General features: G+C 38.2%; 1 long non-coding RNA gene across 5 annotated transcripts in view; it reads right to left on the minus strand.

The window, feature by feature from the left end:
- Window positions 1–9,222: 9,222 nt before the first annotated feature.
- LOC148222832 (uncharacterized) overlaps window positions 9,223–12,309 on the minus strand; it is a 44,779-nt gene continuing 41,692 nt past the window's right edge. For all 5 annotated transcript variants that reach the window (XR_015805423.1, XR_015805425.1, XR_015805426.1 and 2 more), the window contains exons 4-5: window positions 12,091–12,212; window positions 9,223–11,488 (exon numbers count right to left, since the gene is read on the minus strand). This is a non-coding gene — a long non-coding RNA (uncharacterized LOC148222832). The remainder of the gene's footprint in view (window positions 11,489–12,090; window positions 12,213–12,309) is intronic.

The raw sequence follows: 12,309 nt of genomic DNA on the forward strand, positions 1-12,309 counted from the left end.
ATACAAGCAATTACAGAGCTCAGATTAAGATGGGATTTTGTACCACTAAGCATGAGGGAGAAAAAGCTGTAAGTACTTTACAGGAAGAGTATGTTGGACTTAATTTTAGATTCTAAGCAGCCACTCAGTTGCATCTGACAAATTTATCACTTGTGGAAAAAAACCATTATAATATTTGAAATCCCTTAGTTGCCTCTGAGACATCTCATAATTTTTGGGGTGGAAGGGGTATCACATTCATCTTTCAGCTCCAGGCGTTAGAAGCAGAGGGTGCTGCCTTCCAGACATACATCTCTAGGGTAAGAAGAGAGAAAAGCAAATTCTGTTGTGAAGGAAAGACCATTTGCATTGAGGCCCAATAGAGGGTGGCAGCAAGTTTCTGGCAAGGTTGAGGTTTGCCCTTTGAGTGAGACCTGGTTTGGAGCCATTTCACTGTGCAGCAATGGAGTAGGGAAAACGATCCCAGGCTCATGGCAGAGTCCTGTAGATGTCAGCTGGCTTCCAGTCCTCCCTCCCCCGGACACAGAAGGCACCCAAGTCTCCAAGAAGTCAGACTGCCAGGCTACTGCAGAATGGGTTTACTACATACCTTACTTCTGGCAACAGCAAGTATTTCTTCATTCACCCAAATGTTAGAGTTACTGCTTAGCTCATAAGCATGCAAAATTAACTACTTCTGTGCTTGCAGTTCCAAAGGCAAGCATGCAATGAGATCAGAGGAAGATCAGCCTCCAAAATAGACAGACACCACCAATATATTCACTGAACTATTGGCATGAATTCATCCCAGCATGAGCAGGAGATTTATTTATTTTAAGGGATTAGGCAGTTTTGTTGCTTTTCAGAGGTACTAACATGATACAAACCAGCCTCTTGAATTATTTACAAAATACTACTAGTTTTTAACTATTGGTCTCTGTAGTCGCAGCATAACTCATTTCAACTTTGATAGCTTTCCAAATGCCTCATAAAACAAACATTTGACAAAAAAAAGTTACTATTCCCTTTTTTAAATTACTGTTTTTTAAAGAAAAACTGCCGCCAGGGTAACATCCTTGAAACAAACTGTGTTTGTATCATTCTAAATTTAATAGCTCAAGAAGGAACAAAGAAGTTGTGTTTTTCTAAGAGAAATAGAGTAACTGATAGTAATTCAATGTCCTTATAAATAATTGCAATTCGTCCTTTGTTTCTGTAATGCATCCTTTCCTCTCGTGGCTGAAATCTCAGCTTGGGAAAATTATTGGGGACCCTATGGACAGGTCACTGGGGGGGTACATTTGGAAGAAACTGGGGGGTACAGTTAGAGGAAACTGAGGATCTATCTTAGCATCTTAACAGGAGTTATAATACTAAGAATCAAGTAAATCTCCCCACACTAAGGGTTGAGGAAGTCTCTCCTTTTGATGTGACACCAGCCTTACTTGGTAATGCCCATTGAACAACAGCAGCAGTTTTAGGCTAGGTTAGTACCTTTATAACACCTCCAACTATGCACTGTGTCCAAACAAAAAAATCTGCCAATCATTGCAAAATCTATTATTAAAGCACTAATGAGAGCACTACAAAAGAAAAACCATAGCAAATGACAGGAGCTGTGTGCTAGTCTTGTCATAAGTCAGCTTGGTAGGCAGGTTTACCAGAGAAGTCTTAATTTTAAGAGAAATGTCAGAAGAAAAATAAAGAGGTAGTATGTAATTTCTTGCTTAGAAATGATGATTTACAAGTTACATTAATTGTTTGACTGTGTTAAAACACATTAGTTTTATATTCTTGGACATCTTCCTACTTAGGTGTTACAGTACACAAAAATCAACATTTTCTCTTTCCGTGTGGACTTCAATGCATACTGGATTGCCATTAAAGCAGCAAACCTTTCCTCCCTCCACCAGTGTTGTACATAAACATTAACAGGACTCTGCACATTTTTAACTGTACTCTTTACTTGCCTGCAAGTTGCTTCCTACAGAGTTCCATTTACATGGAAAACATTCATTTTCACTGTCCTGTAACTTCAGCAGTTGTGGCCATACACACAGTGAAATGTATTGCTTCTATTGCAAGATTCAAGCATGGTTAAAAGACTATATATTGAAAATAATTTTCTAATAGAGACTATTGTCTTATACAGGTCTTTACAGTGCTCAGTGCAACAAACTTCAATTATAACTTGAATTTTATAATAGCATTTAACAGCCATCAACACTAACAGACATACGAATGCTTTGTTTAAGCCAAGAAACGAAATACTGCTGAAGAAAGAAGTTCTATACTGCTTTACATTTAATAAAAATTTCCTGTAAAGTAACATAGTACTTGGGATGAAAATTAAATAGAAGCCCTCAATGCACTAACCAGTGCATCTTTAGCTCTAGCTTCCATCGAATAGGGCAAAAGAAACAAACACTTAACCAGGTTTTCCATGGGACAGTTCAAGCAATCTCTTCCCTACCTTGCTATATAGATGACTTTTACCCAGGACCTTTACACTGCAGAGAAGCAAGCGAATTTCCACTTATAATCTCAGATGGAGCTGTAGCCCCCAACTGCTGGTGTGAGATGATGTGCAAAGACTATTCACAATCTCAGCTGTTGAGCAGAGAACTGATGCTCAAATAATATAAATGGCTTCTGGTGCCTCCCTATGTCCTTGCTGAAGTACTAGGCTGATGGAAAGATGGCAGGCCAGTCATCTGTCTTGGGCTCTTCTGAGTGAGTTCCTGAAGCTATTCCTGAGCCAGGGAAATAGGCTAACTTTACCATCAGCAACAGTTATTGCCTTCTTAGCAAGGTCAAAGTGAATAGAAAAAATTAATTCCTAGCCAAGGTCCCTGCAAAATATGGGCAAGACGTTAATTCACTGCCATCCTAGCCTAAGGTAGCAATTGTCAATAGGACAAACAGTCTGCATCATCATTTTCTCTGTAATTTAATCAAGGTCATATTAGATCACTACATCAAATCAAGCAGAATCAATTTCATTTAAAAAAATCTGAGCTAAACCAGATTCCTTTTGGAAATTAACCCTTTATAACAAACATTATCCATCAATGTAGGGCATCTTATTGCCACTGAAAATTACTACGGCTATAGAACACATATCATGATTTTAAAAAATCTTCCCCCACCAAATAAAACAAGATTACATTGTCTAATCTCATGCCTAAATTTGTGTTTGTGTTTCTTTACTGTGTAGTGCATATAAGTCTCATGCTGCAAAACAACAATTTTCATGGAAACTCAAATATACATCTGACAAAAAAAGTATTATGCTGAGTGTCACTTACCTCACACAAATTTAGCTTTTAACAAGAGAAAAATAAACAAATCATGGTGCTGTGGAACTGCACACATCTTACACAAATGAATAAAAGGTTTTTTTCTTTTTATGTTCTTTTGCCTTTTTTCCCCCTTTTAGTTTATTAGTTTTGTTGGGGTTTCATTTGTGTTTTTTTAAGATTATGTCCAGTAGAGCTCCTTCCCAAAAATTCAAATCCATTTTCACTTTAATTGCAGTATGTACATATCCAAGATTTTACTCTAACTGCACAATAATCTATTGCTATGGCAACTTTTGGCTATGCTGCATTCCACCTTCCTGCAGAATGCTTAGGTTGACTACTGCCACAACAGCCAGCTAGGAAAGTGTGATCTCCACCTGGCTGGGCCACAGGTACACAGTCCTTTTAGCCCACACAGCAAATTCCTACTTCAAGCATTCCAAAAATTTTGAAGACCCCTCCCATATGTCTCATAACACCTACATCAGTGGCTTCTATAGCCAAAACATTTTTTTTTAGCTTGTCAAATACTGACAATGAGATCATATACATATTCATATTTGTAATTTCACACTTATTGCAGAGAGAAACTGTATCGCTGTCGCTGGATATTTGTTATAAGCCTGAAAGGAGCAGAATATCATAGGATTTAAAAGGCCTTTTTATTTTTTAATCTTTTTTCTCAATCACAGAAGAAATTAATGATAATCCTACAAGCAAAGGTATTGTAAATACCAAAGCCAATGCAGCCTGACAGAGGAGCTCCCACACACAGCCAGAGCTGCAGTTGAACCCTGTTGTCACAGCCAGGCTGGCCCATCTGTTTGGTGTACGCTTGATTGTTACTCTCCCATCACATCCTCAAACTGCCAGCTCTGAGTTTGGGTTATGTGCTTTGCAAGTACATCCCAGCCATTGAAAGATGAGCTCCCCTGCTCCCAGTAAAGCCATGGTAACACAAGCTTCCTTGGGTCTGATTTTGCACTGCTCGAGTAAAGCAACACCAAGCAAGCACTACTCACTACAGATGTGGTTGTGATCTTGGGAGGGCCAAGCCTTGGCATCAGCAGGGTGGGTTTGGAAGGATGCAGACTATGGCAGAGAGAGACATACCTGCTTTTGTTTCTCCCAGTAAATTTTTTTTCCCTTTTAAGTTTGTTCCTCTATCTCATGCTACTTGCACAGAACGAAATGAAATAGACTAGAAACATTTTTGACTAAGTGTACCTCAATGTGTTTTGGAATAGGAAGAATACCTTTGGGACTTATGTGCCAAAAGCTCATTTTAGATCCATGACTTTTGGTAAGCTATATTGTAGGGTTTATTTTTCCTTTCAAAGTGGAAATAAAGCACTCAACAAAACCAAAAATGCATAGAATTCCTTTGGTCAGAACACATTTCGTTGGAGGATAACACAGTTTGCCATTTAGAAACATTGCCATTTAGCTACAACTTAATTTATTTTTTAATATAAAATTTAGGACTCTTATCCATGGATTGGGACTTTTAATTTCAAAATCAATTATGGGGGGTGTTTTATCTATGAACTATAAGATGTTGTATCTTAGCACCAAGATATTGTAATGAAACACTATTTTAAGATTTAAAAATCTTTGTATCACTTAATATATGAATTTGTAATTTCCTTTTGCCCATGATTGAAGGGACTTTAGTTCTTTTCAAAGCATATCTACTACAGCAGAATGTCTGTTTAGGTGTTTGATGATAATTAGCAAGAAAATTAGCCTGCTAGAAATATTATTCATCAAAATACCATTGAGTCCTAGGGAGATTGCAAACCCCTGTTGGAAAGTTTCTCAGAGACAGGCTACTTGGTTGCATCAGGTTTAAATCACATAAAGTATTGATTAAAGTCTTCCTCAATTAACTATTGCCAACTTAAAAGGTAAACCAGACCTTTCATGTCCCATTTTAAGGGAACATCTAGGTCCAGATTCTCAACTCTGTTAGGGCTGTTTTACTACACCACAGCAGCCTAGAGGCTGCCAGCTAAGCTTATGGTTGCTATGCTCCCATATCAAATACAAAGAGTAAAGAAAAGTACTCAAAAGACAAGTCTGTTTGGGCCAAGCTTTAGTACAAAACACCTCCATTCACACAGAATCACAAGGTTGGAAGAGATCTCCTATTCCTACTTGAGTAAATGAGCATCTGAAGTCAATACAGAATACAATACAGATACCACTTCTATCAATATCTTATCAATACACACATCACATTGGAGTTTGGGGTTTTTTTATTCATAACTTTTTTTAAGTGCCCCAAGAATACCCCCGGGGTTGCATGTGCTACTTTAGTCTAAGCTTTTGCTTCTAATATACCTTTCCCCTGGTTTTTTTATCCCCTTCCCTTCTCTCCATTCTGCCACCTGTTCTTCATTCTCTCTGCTCACTTGCCTGTGGTCCATGTGGAACTTCTGCTTTTAACTCTGTCACAGCATCAGGAGCCTTTTGTTTTCTTACTGCTCTGTGATGAACGATTTGTCTTTGAGTAGAAAGTCAAACTAGTTTTTGTTCATTTTCAAGCAGAGCGTGGCTGCTTTTTGCAGTATATATATTAGTAAATAATGGGTCAGCAGGACACAAAACCGACTTTTAAACCAAAGCAAATCTTAGGATGTTAAGGAGAACAATCACCTTCTGTCTGATTGATCCTGAGTCTTAAGGGATGGTCTACATCTGCTATAAGTTAGAATGATTCTCCTGCTTGGAGAAAAGCCAGAGGACTGGAAAAATTAAGAAAATAAAAAAGAAAGAAGGAAAAAAACCCCAAAACTCATAACCAAACATGCTTCTGATAAAGATGCTTTGAACATAATGAAATTATTAAAACACTATACAAGGTATGAATGGGTTCTTTACATCCCACTTATTTCAGGTGGTTTCACAATTTCCAGGTAAACATGGGAAAAAAGAAATATGCTCACAGTAGGAAATGTTTTTCCTTTTCCCACTTCTGCGAGTGAGCATTAAGAAGTATATCCTCTCCATAAAGTTACTTTAATCTGTGCCACATTTCATCTCCCATTAGCCTGACTGCTACATCAGGGCCTGAAGTTCATACAGTGTAACCTTCAATGAACTTCTTTTGCTCCGTGGGGAACTACAGTAATACGTGCTAAACTGTTGCTAAAAGCATTGCAATTTGAGCATCTCTAGGTCTTTCTTCTTTATGATTAGCATGCCCTGACATGTTCCTTATTATCACACATTCAAAAAAAAGTAAACTAGATATTTCTTTAGTGAAAAGGGTAATGACAGAAGATAAATTGCTTGGGATGTGAAGTTAAGCACCCAGCAGTTCAGAAGTCTGCCTGTCTGACAAACTCAGTGCAAATCAGTGAAATTATATTTCAGAACTTGACCCAGTATTAGTAGGCAAAACCAAAAAAATAAAGGCAAAAGGCAGATTCATCAAAGTGACTTTCAGATACAAACCATAATCATTATCAGTTTAAAAGGAGAAAAACTTTGACAACAGGAATAGGCATAAAAGGATAATGTTTGCTAGCAGAACTGGTGACTTCTAGTTCCTCAAAAGATATAACAGCAAAGACATGTACTAGTGAAGTGGGGGGGGGAACATTTTTTTTCTATGACCTGTATGTTATATGCACCATAGAAAAACCATTACTACACTCCAAGCAAAAGGTATCAGGAAAGATGAAAAAGTAAAATCCTAAACTCTTTAAATCAGTTGCAAAACATACCTCTAGAAGGAAGTTCACTAAAGCAGTAAGATTTCAGCAGAAACTAAAGAACTGATTAAAGAGATCCTCTCCTCACACTGGAAAAAGCCTTTCATCCACCAAGGACCTACTCCTGCTCACCTTGAGCTTCATAAGCTTTTTGCATCTGCTAGACACTAATTGATATCATTGAGAGCAGGTGACTTAAATTAGCAAATTTAGCTCCAATTCATGACTAAATATGGAAATGCCTATCAGAGGCAGAGACTGTTTTGTATTTGTTGTAATCTCCCCCTCCCCTGGGGCACAGTAGATGGAAAAGGGAGATTGAGCTTTTTTTCTTTTTTGTGGTTATATGAGAGTCACAGAGGATAAGGCCCTTGTGCTTTCCCCTTGCTGCAGAGCTTGCATGCAGTGAGTACAATACAGCAGCTCCCTATTCCTGACTCACCACCTCCAAAATGAGTGTAGGCAGATGAGGACAGACCCGTGTGATTGTGTGAGCCAGGTGAATGCTGAACAGCTGCTTTTTGTGCATTATTCCCAAACTCTGCCCACAGAACCCAGTGGGATAATGTGGATCACAATATTGCTCTATGGTTGTACAGAGATGTAGCAGCCATTGATTCTTCCTGCATCTTCTTATGATCTTCATACTCATCACTCTTCAAACTACATGATGGGAGCTGTTGTAATCTACTTCCCCTTTCATGTCTGTGTTTCCACTCCATAAACAGCATTTGAGATCCTCTGTTTGCCTTCTTAATAACATAATAAAGAAAACTAAAGTGTGAAATGTTTTTTAAAGAACAGCACGAAGATTATTTTATTTCATAGAATCATAGCATCAATTATTTGACCAGCTACTTCCTCTAATCTTACAGATTTGGCTATAGGAGCACTTGTATAACCTCTACACCAGAAACATCCATGGTTTTACCCTGGCTGCCCTCATCGTGTAATAAAAATATGTAATCACTCAAAATTCCATGTGTACATAAATGGCCCTTATAAATACTGGGTGTAGGGAGGAGTTTCCCACGGTATTTCATATGCAGTTGTCTTCAAGTCTGTGGGATATGAGAACCTCTCTGCCTCACCTTCCATCTTCCTGTTTTCCAAAGGATTGTCAGATGCTGGGCAATTGAGAATGTATTGGTAAATAATTATGAATATCCTTTTGTGGCAGCACTTTTCCTGCCTTTTATTTATTTATTTGAAGAATATTACAGATACACTATCAAGGAATTACACTGTTTATCTGGTATTTTTGGCATAAACAGAAAATTTGACTTAAGGCTTTCTGATAAATTCTATAAAATTGATTTCTTGAGCAGAATAATGTGTTATCTATGGGTATTTACCCATGAAAATAGAGACTAGAATTCTGATTAGACATGTATCTTTCCCAATATATTTCTATCAGTGCACTGATTTGGCAAATATTTAGACCCAAAGGTCAGACTGTTCATAAGTCCCATTGATTTGAAAGTTGAATGTCTGCCCAAGATTAAACACAAAGAAGAATGCTTTCCTAAATCAATTTATTTAAGTCTGTATGTAAGTGCTTTGTTGAATCAAGGCCTAAAGTCAGCAACATATAAGAAAAGATAATGAGTTTGGGCCAAATATGTGTATTAACTGCTAAAACATACAATGAGACAAGGAACATAATTATTACTTGGATTTGAACCAAAGTCCCTAAATGTATAAATTAACCAGATCTCTAAATTTCATTTCTTTTGAAGCTGTTAGCTTAAATCGAAATGGTGAGACAGATTACTTTTACCTGTGCACCCTGGGATGGCCCTTCCTTGCCTTCTGCTCTGCATCTGGATCTGCTTCCCAGGGAAGTCACAATATTAGCAGGAAAGACAGTTCCTGCTTCAGTTTATCTTGCTAGGACAGTACAGAAGAGATTCCTAAGCTCCAGGTCTGGGAAGGGCTCTGGACCCCACAAGCTCGGGGTTGAAATGTTTTGTTTTCTGCAGTGTCTTCAAAAAGAAGTTTATTTTGAGTTTCTGTATTAAGCAAGTAGAAAGTCATCCTAACAAACACAGGAGATTATGAATCTGGCAGAGCACAATGTAGATCAAAATGGTTTTAATCATTACTCCCTGTTTTAATTACTACTTGACACATTATCTCTATTGTCCTTCTACAAGTCTGTCTTTTGAATGAAATATTAAAGGCAAGTTACAGCTGAAAATATATGCAGTCTAGAGAGAAAATGGCTTTGAACTATTTGAAATGATTTATTGTCCACATTTCTTTATGAATATTTATTTGCCATAGTGAAAGCAATTCAATAAAGGGAAAACATGAGGACCAGTTAACTGAACATTTGCATACTCTAACAGTTAAAAAAAAGGAAAGAAAAATAGTATGCTGCATTAGAATGGTGTTGATGCTTGGCTTTCCTGTTTCCTGTAGTTCATTAATATGCAGGACTCAGATCATGAAGAGAAGATATAAAAATAGCCTACAAATAAGTGTCTCCAGCCTTTATATATTCCCATTCAGAAGGAAATAAACATGTTTGTGGAGGGATTTTCAAGGCCAGGGTGGAGACTATAATTTTGTTTCCATACTACTTCAGGTAGCTGGCTGTAAATCTTGCTTTTTCATAAATGATGGGTAATCTGACTCCTTATCCTGTCTAGACCAGAGGTCTCTCATTCCCTGGCACTCCTCAGAGGAGCAGCTGGCTATCAAAATGAGACATGAGCACACTGATTATTTAGGTGTTTAAGCATGGCTTTATGCACCAAAACCAAGACCACACAAAGTGATGCCTCTTTTTTTCGATCCTCAGTGTAGGAACAGAGTTTTTCGTGGTATGTGCTCTCATTTCTCCCTGCTTGAATTAATTTCATCGACCAAAATGCACTGTGTGTTAGACTTGGAATGAACTTTGTTCCTCAGAGCTTCTTAGTGATATTCTGATACCCAGTCACAGATGGGGCCTTGACGGAATTTTTACTGATTTTCATTATTCCTTTTCTCTTTTACTTGTTAGGTTTTTTTGGGGTTTTGGTTTTGGTTTTTTGTTGTTTTTTTTGAGGTTTTTTGGGGGGGAGGTGTTGGGTGGTTTTTTTGGTTTTTGGGTTTTTTTTTTGTTTTTTTTAGGCAGGAGTGTTGCTGCTTGAGGATTCACATGCAAATGGAGATGTTCACTGTCTCACAAGGAAGCTTGCTTGGTTGGCTTTTAGAACTGATAAACTGAAGAGTATATCAAAAAGTATTTGGAAAAGGATAATCCTAATATATAATAGCTCTTGAGAAGGATGGTTACAGTAGTAAAACACAGACTTTGGACAAATACAGAATTCTCTATGCATCAATATTCCATTCTTCTGAGCAAGAATGATAATAATTCTATTTATTTATAGTAATAATTATCATTATTATCTACCTGACAGCAAGCTGTGAGGCTAAATCATTAATATTTTCCAATTATTTCACAGTTCTAAACTAGAATTTGCCCTGAGAGTACTAAATATAATAATTTTCTCTGTATGCTTCTTTCATTTTCCTTTGGAAAAAACACACTTAATGTGTTGTTCTCTTTACATTTGTCTACATAAAACATTTTAAAATTCCAACTGTTGAGCTTTTCTAGAACTTAATAACAGGAAAATTTGACATTATTATATTTATTGCTTATTTCTTCCTTTTTTGTCATAGTTTTTTACCCCCACATCGATATCACAATATCATTATCTAGGAGCTTGTTACTGCATGTACAAATAGAGAAGTTGAGACCTACACTTGCTGTTTATTTCCTTGTCTGGATTTGGACTTGACAAGTAACCACACACTGGTTCTCTGAAGTCAGAGCTCTCTTGATGTACCACTTTAAATATATTTTGTGTTCAGGGAGTTTAAGTTGCACACAGTTAGATGCTACCCCATAATATATTTGTAGGTATCCCAAATGTTGTCTTTCTTATGCAGTTTACCAGGTTTTGCATTTATTGGCAAATGTGCATCTGTTACAAGTGAAGATACCCAGATCCATTTCCCCTAGTTGTTATCTGTTGGATAGCTAGACTCTAATGGCTGAAATCTATGTCTACCAACATAAAAGCCACAGGATATGGCACTGGTATCTCGTGGTTCCAATCAGCCTCCTGGTATTATAGCAGTACTTTTATTTAACTGAGTTCAGCGTGCTCAGCCTCACTGGCTGTTTTGCATAGCATCTGCACTGTATATTGTGATAATTGAAAACTCAATACAGCCCTGAGGCACCAGCACAACAGGACAGGAGCAGGCTGGGGCATAACTCAGAACAATGAGGCAGGCAGGCAGCAGCAAGCAGGGCCAAACCAGCCCCAACACATCTCCAGCAGCAGTCGAGCTGGGTCAGGATCCAGCAGCTGGGGGTCCCATGGTGTGTGGCAGCTCTGGGAGCAGTGCCTGGCATGTCCCTCCATCTGCCATCGTGGGGCTGTTGTCTGGGAGCACAGACTGCAGGCAGAGTCCAAGGCTCACCTGGAAAGTGACAGGGACAGATCAAAACCAGATTCATGGCCATGTACTCCACTGACAGGTCCCACCCTGTACATGCCCTTCCCAGGGTGGTTCCTGTTCCTAAAATGTCATCTAGGCATTAGCAGACAATAGGTCAGATGTTTTTTCTAGTGTTTCAGAAGTGTAACATATATCAACAAATGTCAGTTGCTATTTGAATGCTCATAATTAGAATTAAAACAAATTACTGAAATTAAATGACTGGAGTAAGCTACAGCATTTTTTCCTATTAGCTTATGTTGAAAAAAAAATGCCTGGAGTGTAAAAAGAAGAACAGAAGAAATAATGACAAAATAACTTGTGGCATGAAGAAGATAAATATTTCTTGCCTTTCCTCTTGGCTCCGTCTATGAAGATTTTGTCCAACAACCTCAGCCAAAACTATTTAGTGAATGATTTGTGTGTCTGGCTGATGGAAGACCCAGTCTCAGGGGCAGCCTTGCAGGGTTTCCAGGAAGCAGACAAGTCTATGCAATGGGAGTCACGAGTTTTTTATGTCGGTAGCACACCTGAGCTGATGGGATGGTTCAAGGGAGTTAGATGTAGCCCAGATGTGGCCCTACCTTGTAGCAGCACCCCCAGAAAGTTGCTGGTGCTCCATAGACTGAAGATCAACAGCTTTCCATGAGTCGGTGAGGAGGGAAGGAAGGAAGGTGGACTAGTCCAGGAAATTTAGGCTGTAAGGCTGTAAAATTGAGAGAGGTTGAAACATTCCACCCATTGGGGTTCTCCCTTCAAATTATATTTCCGTAAGAGATTAAACCACCCAGTATGTCTTTATA

This window comes from Sturnus vulgaris, chromosome 9 (assembly GCF_052056855.1).
Source record: "Sturnus vulgaris isolate bStuVul1 chromosome 9, bStuVul1.hap1, whole genome shotgun sequence".
In the NCBI taxonomy this organism is placed as follows: domain Eukaryota; kingdom Metazoa; phylum Chordata; class Aves; order Passeriformes; family Sturnidae; genus Sturnus; species Sturnus vulgaris.